Source organism: Coffea arabica, chromosome 11e (assembly GCF_036785885.1).
Source record: "Coffea arabica cultivar ET-39 chromosome 11e, Coffea Arabica ET-39 HiFi, whole genome shotgun sequence".
NCBI lineage: Eukaryota > Viridiplantae > Streptophyta > Magnoliopsida > Gentianales > Rubiaceae > Coffea > Coffea arabica.
Window position 1 is genome coordinate 13217653 of NC_092331.1, and position 7969 is coordinate 13225621.

At 31.9% G+C, this 7969-nt stretch overlaps 1 long non-coding RNA gene across 1 annotated transcript; it reads left to right on the forward strand.

The window, feature by feature from the left end:
- Positions 1–729: 729 nt before the first annotated feature.
- On the forward strand, positions 730–7595 carry LOC113718836 (uncharacterized). Its single transcript, XR_003454642.2, has 2 exons — positions 730–1216; positions 4677–7595. It is a non-coding gene; the product is annotated as an uncharacterized lncRNA (long non-coding RNA).
- Positions 7596–7969: the final 374 nt, after the last annotated feature.

The window sequence follows — 7969 nt, forward strand, 5'->3', positions numbered from 1 at the left end:
TTCTAGTTTTTTAAGCAAAAAAATAAATAAATAAATTCACCAACAAGTACAAATGATACGTATATTCCATGAAAAACAAAAAAAGGCAAACTCAAAATTATTAATGTAATAATAATTTTATTTTAAAAACAAACTAAACTATTTACAATTGCTCACGACGAGTTTTCATATTTTGATAATGGTTTACAACTTTTTCATTTTGAACTTCATGAAGTATATTTTTCTCAATATAAGTAACTAAACTAAATTTTGTGACTCATTCTTTCACATCTTTTCTAAAAAAACTCTGGAAGTACACTTAAAATTATGTCAAAATTGTATAAGTATTATAGGAATTTAAGGGGGCAGTGGGCCCGTGCCCCCACCTTAAATCCGCCCCTGCAGGAAAATAAACCTGCATCATTTTTTGCTCAATGCATGACATGAGAAACGATTTTTTTTTTTCTATGAGAAAAGGTGAAACTATTATTTTAAGAAGAAAAGGTGTCGTGTCTATAGTCTACTGTCTAACCACAGCAAGCGCAAACCTTGTGAAGCCAAAAAAAGTAAGAAAGAAAATGCTCTAACCTAAAAACTACTCACATTAGGCTTAGAGCAAAACTAAAACCTAAAATGCATGATAGAGACATGCAAAGCCAAATTTAATTAAAATATTAAAGATTTATACCTATCAGTCGCTTAATCTCAATCTCCTTGATGCTTCTCTATTCCAATCAATTTCATGAATTTTGAGAAATTAATTGTTAATTTCTATTCCTTTCTTTTGGAAGGATGTGCTTGGGAACTAGAACCCACAGCTACTCAGACTTATTCCCTAATTGTTTGGACTAGGTCAAGCCCAAAAGTGAGCCCATTTCGTTTGGCCCTTCTTCCACCCTTTCGAAAGGGAGTCTTTCATTCCCTAATTCCTAATGACAACGGTTCCTCAAGTCTCCGATCTTACCAATACTCTTTGAAGCCTCCTTTCTTGTATCCAACCTCCGGTCTTGCCAGCCACCGAGCCTGTCAACCGAGTCTTAGTGTTATCACTTGATATCTAAGTTGCTCTCCTCTTACTGCTGTACGGGCAAGTGAAGGAATTAGAGATTCGCTCAGCAGAAGTAACTTCCCCACGTAATGTTGTTCATCAGCAAGCCAAAGACTAGCTCGGTCTGGGAGAAGTCGCCACAAAATCTTCTTCGAGCCTTTTTCTGAGCTCCTTAGATTTGAATCCTAGGTAATCAAGCTCGAAGTATTACTATCCTTTTTTATCTACAATTTGTTATCTATATGCAATTTTTATAGTAAAATTAAAGTGGAGAATGAATATATGTGGTTTAAAATTGCGATATCTAGATTATTTATTCAAATTTAATGTGATTGAAGGTGAGCTTATTTGGTGATATATTTTTTCTTTATGAATTCAACTCGGATTATCTTTATCCTTTTCTCTACAACTTTTTATTTATAGTAAAACCTCTATAAATTAATACTTGATAAATTAATAACATCTATTAAATGATGATTTTTTTTAGTCCTAACTTGGGCTAATGAGTTAAATTAATAATTTTGATAAAATAATAAATAATAATTTTTTAAAAACCTTATATAACCAAAGGTCTCATTCATATCATAAATTAATAATTTAGTAAAATGACATATTATATTTTTTCCTAAAATTAAGTAATTGGGATGCTCTCTACTATAATCACATAATGCTTTATGCATTAGATCAGTTACATGTGCAAGCAAAAAGAAAACTACAAAATGTGCACAAATTTGGGCTTCAAGGCAACATGAAACGAAGCCCAAAGCCAATAATTACCTTTGCTACTATTACGGCAACGTTCTTAGCTTTGAAAATGTCAAAGGAGTGGCCAGGATTTAGTGAAGAGTAACGCTTGAACTGATAGTATTTGTAAGGGAGACAGTTAATCTGCCAACGTAATCTAGTCTAAAGTTGAGGAGTCCAAGAATTTCGCCTCTCGAAGGTAAAAAAGGAAAAACTGTTAGGTCTCCTCATCACAATGACATGGAGAAGTATTTCAAATTTTATCTTATTTATGAACATCTTTCAAATAGGAAGCCATAATTTAAAAATGATATATGAATGTACACCTTTTAAATGGGAAGCCATAGTTTAACAATGAGATAGTTAAGAAGACTTTGTGTTTGTTTATTATAATTAAGAAGATTTCCTTGTCATTTATATACATTAATTTGATTCATTATATGCATTTGATTAAATGGAGGTGTACGTCTATCATTTACCATTCCTAAGTCTTTTTGACTCTTGATAATAAAAAAATAATATCATTTACATACATTAATAAAATTAAATTATACTTACAAATTAAGTAGATATGGATTGGTTTATATTCTATAGATTTTTAACCTCCTTTTATTAATAGAATAATTTATATTTTTATAAAATAAAATAAAACTTTAGTTGACTAATGAGTATTTCTTTGAATTGTAAGTACACTTGATAAATTAATAAATTATTAATTTATCGATTAATTAATAAGTCTTTAAATTAATAGAATTTGTATGGTTCTAAGATTATCAATTTTTAGAATTTAGAGAGGTTCTAAGATTATTAATATATATATATATAAGCATTTTTTTTTGGAATTAAACGTGTACCGGAGCTCTACTTTCTAAAATTTGGACAGCATTGTACTTCAAATTTTTTTTTTTCAAAACGTTAGAATACTTTCATTGATCTTTAAAGAGAGCTTTACAATCTGAGCAAAGGCTCGATAATCTGTACATGTCGTGTTCAATGACACAGAGGAATGATGCCTTCCTCATCCAAAAAAAATGCCTAGAGCATATGAACTAACATTTGTACTAATATCATTGTCATCCTTATCAACTAAACAAAAGGAGCACATTTGAAACAATGACTTTAGACTTAAAATGTCCTCAAGAAGTGTTGTCAATCTGCAGTCAGCAGTCCTTCTGTTTTTAACCTGTCTCAGGAGTTCCTTATTTTGGATTTGGATTTTGATTTTGCTCCACTGTCTTTCCAATGCTTTGCACAAGACCAGTTTGATAGCCAAGGCATCATTATGTTCTTGTTTCCAAAGCTTCTTTCTTTTATTGCCCAAAAAACGGTGTCTACGTTTGGCAGCCATTTGACTATGAACTCCAACTCCAAGTAGTGTTGGCCTTTGTTGACTTGTTGTTGACACTCTCAAGTTTATTAGTTCCTGGTCCTCGTGTTCTTGACATTGTTCATCCTGTTCTGGCATTGTTTTTGCTGTGCTCAGTCTAGTTTTGTTTGATCCTATTTCCTCTTGCTCCAGCCATTCTTTGTGTACTTTTTGAATAACTCTATATGGTTGATAGCTGGTTTGGTTTTCAAATTCCTTCTTGTTTTTTTCCTTCCATATCTGCCACAGAATATTGGCAGTGAGGCCAATGTGGCTTTTACCATTTAGTCTTTTCCTAGCATCTGTGATTCTGCTCCACCATCTTTCGAAATTGCCTTGTTGATCTTTGGCTCCATCCCATGTTATTGGGGCTGCCTTCCAAATCTCTTTTGCTTGGGGACATTGCAGCAGTGTGTGTTCTACGGTTTTTGGTTCCTCTCACACTGAATCCCCAATTGATGCTTTCCTGTAGATTGCTTCTCTAACTGGGAGAGCTCCATTAATACATTTCCAGATGAAAACCTTGATTATGTGTTTGATGTTGAGCTTCCACAGAGTACTCCATATTTGCTTGATTTGTTGACTATCTTCTTCAAAACTTGTTCCAACAGCCTCCCTCCCTTCATTCCTTCATGAACTCTCTTCAATTATCCATGCGTACCCAGAGCTTACAGTGTAATTTCTTCCTTCACTGTACTTCCAATAGTTGGAGTCTTCTCTGCCTGATAGACTAATAGGAATGTTAAGATTCCTCTCTGCATTAGTCTTGTTGCAGACTCTGAAGATAATATTTGTATTCCATCTTCTATGGTTGATGAGCTGCTGCACTGTTTCAAAGTCACAGTTTTGGGGTTTGGGAGTAGTAGGTTTACCAGAAGGTGATTCTGGTATCCACCTGTGCTCCTAGATGTTAGTACTTCTCCCATTACCAATCCTTCTTAGTAACCCTTTTTCAATGTGACCTCTAGCTTCTAGTAGCCCTTTCCAGAACCAAGATGCATTGCTTTGAGCTTTACATGTGAAAATTGACTCCTTGGGAAAATATTTGGCTTTCAACATTTTGCTGACCAAAAGATTTAGTTTGGTAAGTAGTCTCCAGATCTGTTTTCCTAGTAGAGCTTTATCAAAGGTTTCTAGGTCCTTGAATCCCAAGCCACCTTCCTTTCTTCCCTGAGCCATTTTCCTCCAAGAAATCCAGTGCATTTTATTTTTTTGCCATTGGCTTGCATTGTACTTCAATGCACAAGTGATTTTGGCTACTTTTCTAGGTTTTGAAGTCAAAGGTCGTTCATCTTTCTGAATATTACTTCAAGTGAGATCAGAAAATGATCTGTAATTCAATGCACTTTTCGGAGCTGGTTTGTCTTCGCCTTGTTTCTTGCTCTTCTTTTTAGTTCTGAGGTAGATATCCGCATCTAAAAAGTTCAATTTCCGGTGCTTTCCGGTCAATTCTAGTTAATAATTGGAGTTTTATAAGTATTTCATGTTAAAAACGTTGTTATTTATTGACTTATTTTTCCATCTCTTCTTGGTTGGTAGGCTGATATCAGCAATTGAAACGTGGAAATTCACCGGCTTCTCAGGTAAATTTTTGATTTCTTACACTCAAAAGGTATTCTTAATTAGGTTTCTCAAAGTAGGAATCTTTTCGTAGATTAAATTATATTGTTCATTTTCGTCTCAATGATTGCTCAGGATTTGTTTTATTTTCTTGTTAATTTTGTATTAGTGAGTAATGTGGTGTTAGAATTCAATAATTTTTGCTTAAACTACAAAATGAAAAAGATTGGAGAAGCAATTTGTTCTTAATATCACACTTTGCTCTGTCGCATTATAGCATCTGGCTTAATATCATAATATAATTTTTAACTGTGTGCTCATTGTACATATGTGTTTGGAAGAAAGGAATATGAAGTTGATTTCGGGAATCAACTAGCTTTGTGAAAGAAATTGGTAAGAAACTTTACTTATCACTCAGTTCACCATTTTTAGTGATTTTGATTAATGTATTTGATCTTTCACAATTATAGAATTGGTAATTTAGTGTCATTTAGATTTAGGTTCTACTGTCTATGGTTCAAGTGGGCGATAGATGCCGGCTTTTAATGGTTTAAAATTGCTTTACTTTTGCTGCTGTGAATATAGCTAAGATCTGATGACTATGTTAAGGACATGCTCATTTGATATTCAGTCCGGTAATGATAGGATTAATAGCCTTAGTCATAAACTGAGTAAGCAAGCAATGCATTTACATTTTGACGAGGAATTCTTTGATCCTCAGTGTTTTCGTACACTTTTGTGAAGAAAAACTTGAATCCTTACTCATACAGTGTAATTTCTCTATTAGTAGAAATAAAAACTTCTATCGTTTCAAGAAAAAAAAAATGTACTGCATTAACGTTCTAGTGGTTAGCATTTCAATGTCCGCTTTTTATTGATTGTTTTCAACAAGATTGGGTGTCCCATAAATATAATACTTCATATTCAGCAGTAAAACTACTGTTTTGTCATGTTAGTGTAGATTGATGTGATGTTTCTTTATATATATAGTAAAGTAATACTTCTGGAGTTTGTTGTTGTCAGATTTTTCTTAATAGGTAAGTTTTTTGTTTGGATAGTGTATTATTTGAAATATTATTTGGAATAATTACTGTAGCACTTTTTATGATGTGATGTATGTGAGATAAAAAGATGATTGAAAATATAAAAAGATGGGTTTGGAAATGTGTTTATGATGCAAGCGAAATATTATTTGGGATAAAAGCACTATCCAAACAAATTAAAATTCTTATACTTCAATTGCTTAAAGGCTCAGTACCTTTAGCTTTTTGCATATTCTAATAATCGAAAACAAGAATATTTTTTTGACATAATTTCCTATGTCTTCTCTATTGGTACCTCAACAGAAATCTCTTGGTGTTGTTGCATATTGTAATGCCAAAGTGACAGTAGTGGGTAACCGTACGTTGTAATGCCTAGTAATTAATATGGATTAATCTTTCCTACACTGGCAGTGTATACACTATCAGCGTTGGATGAATGACAACTATGCAAAATTTAAAATTGAAATTCAACTTTTGTACACATGTCATGAATCCAACGATGATAGTGTATACACCGTCAGTGTAGGAAATATTTACTCAATTAAATATTATTCTCATGGGTTACATATGGTTTGCAATTTTTTCTATCTTAGAGTGAAAACAGAACAAATGCCATGCTTGCCAAACCAATAATGTAGTCCATGTTTGCATTAAGTCCATCATGATTTAAAGAAGAATTAATCTCTCATTTCTGCAGCCGGTTCTATAGGAAGAAGTATTCTTCCTATGAAGGAATCGATTCTTCAACTCAGGTGGTTTAATGCAATTTTATAATAGCATGCTGTCAAAATGGGTGACTTGGGCGGGTTTGGGTTGGGTAAAATGGATAGTGGGTATAAGTGAGTTAACCCATTTATACCCATTTAATTAGATAGCTATAAATGGGTAAGTCAAAAAATGAATTGGGTAACCCAATTACCCATTTATAATCCATTTATTTTAACTTTTTGTAAACTCATTTAAATTCATTTTTGTAAACTAAGTTATCAATGTATACCACTCTTTGCACCCATCATTAGTTTTAAATATTTACTTATAATATTCAATAAGCCTAATTATCAATTTTTTTCCTATCCGTACTCTATGTCGCAAAATTACATACTATTTAATAATTGAATAATAAGAATATAAAAATTTAAATTAAGTACTATAAAAATTAACATAAAAACTTAATGCAAAAATTTTGAACCCTAATTTTTCATGTGTCAATTTAAAATTTCATTTTGGAAATGTAAGAAAAGAGGCTAAAACTTATCATAAATTGATAATGCTAAAAAATGAGTAAGTTAACAAATTAAGAGAAAATAAAATGATAAAATAAACCAACAAATAACAATAATAATGAAACAAAAGTAGTTAATATCATAACAAAATGAAACATTTGAAAAAAAAAAATAGGCGGGGAAAGAGAGGAGATTTGGGGGAAAACAATTTTAAATGGGTTAATTGGGTTTGATGGGTTACCTAACCCATTTATACTCATATGTAAAAACTTAAGATATCCATATCTATCTATTCATAGGCGGGTACGAGTACATTTAATTAAATGAATTGATTTGTCACCTATAATTTATATATTAGAAGTTCATCTTTGTTCACTTTCATCAGGTTCCTGAATTTTTGAATGCTACAGGTAATGGGCCATCAGTCAAAGAGATCATGAAAGACATATACTGGTTAGAAGAGTTAGTATTTCACTGCTATTTATGACTAGTTCTTCATATTGTTTTTAGGTATCTTATGGCCCCATTTGGATGACTGCTTTCCATGAAGTGCTTTTCAGAAAAGCTTCCTTCACATGGGTTGAATTTGTTATTCATAGTTATCTTATGCAAAGTGGTTTGAATTTGTTATTCATAGTTTTCTTGTTCTTCCTTCTGACATTTATTTATTTTACTATTTTTTGAATTGGGTTGAATGTCAGAAAATTAAGAATTAAAGAGATGTACGTAGTGATAGTTTCGGATGGTTCAAGGAAGGTCACTAGTTTTATTAAAACTTCAAGAGAGCAACAAGACAAGCAACTCAAACAAACGATAAGAAAGGCTTTCCATTGATTAATTTATCTGATTATAGATTTTGATTTTGGATAATCGGTTTATTTGTGATATTCTATTTTGGTTTTATATTCAGATTATAGATTTTTTTTTTTAAAAAAAGTTAATATCCATAATCAACCAAAAATAATTTTTTGCTGATTTTAATTATTCTTTATAATCACTTTTCATA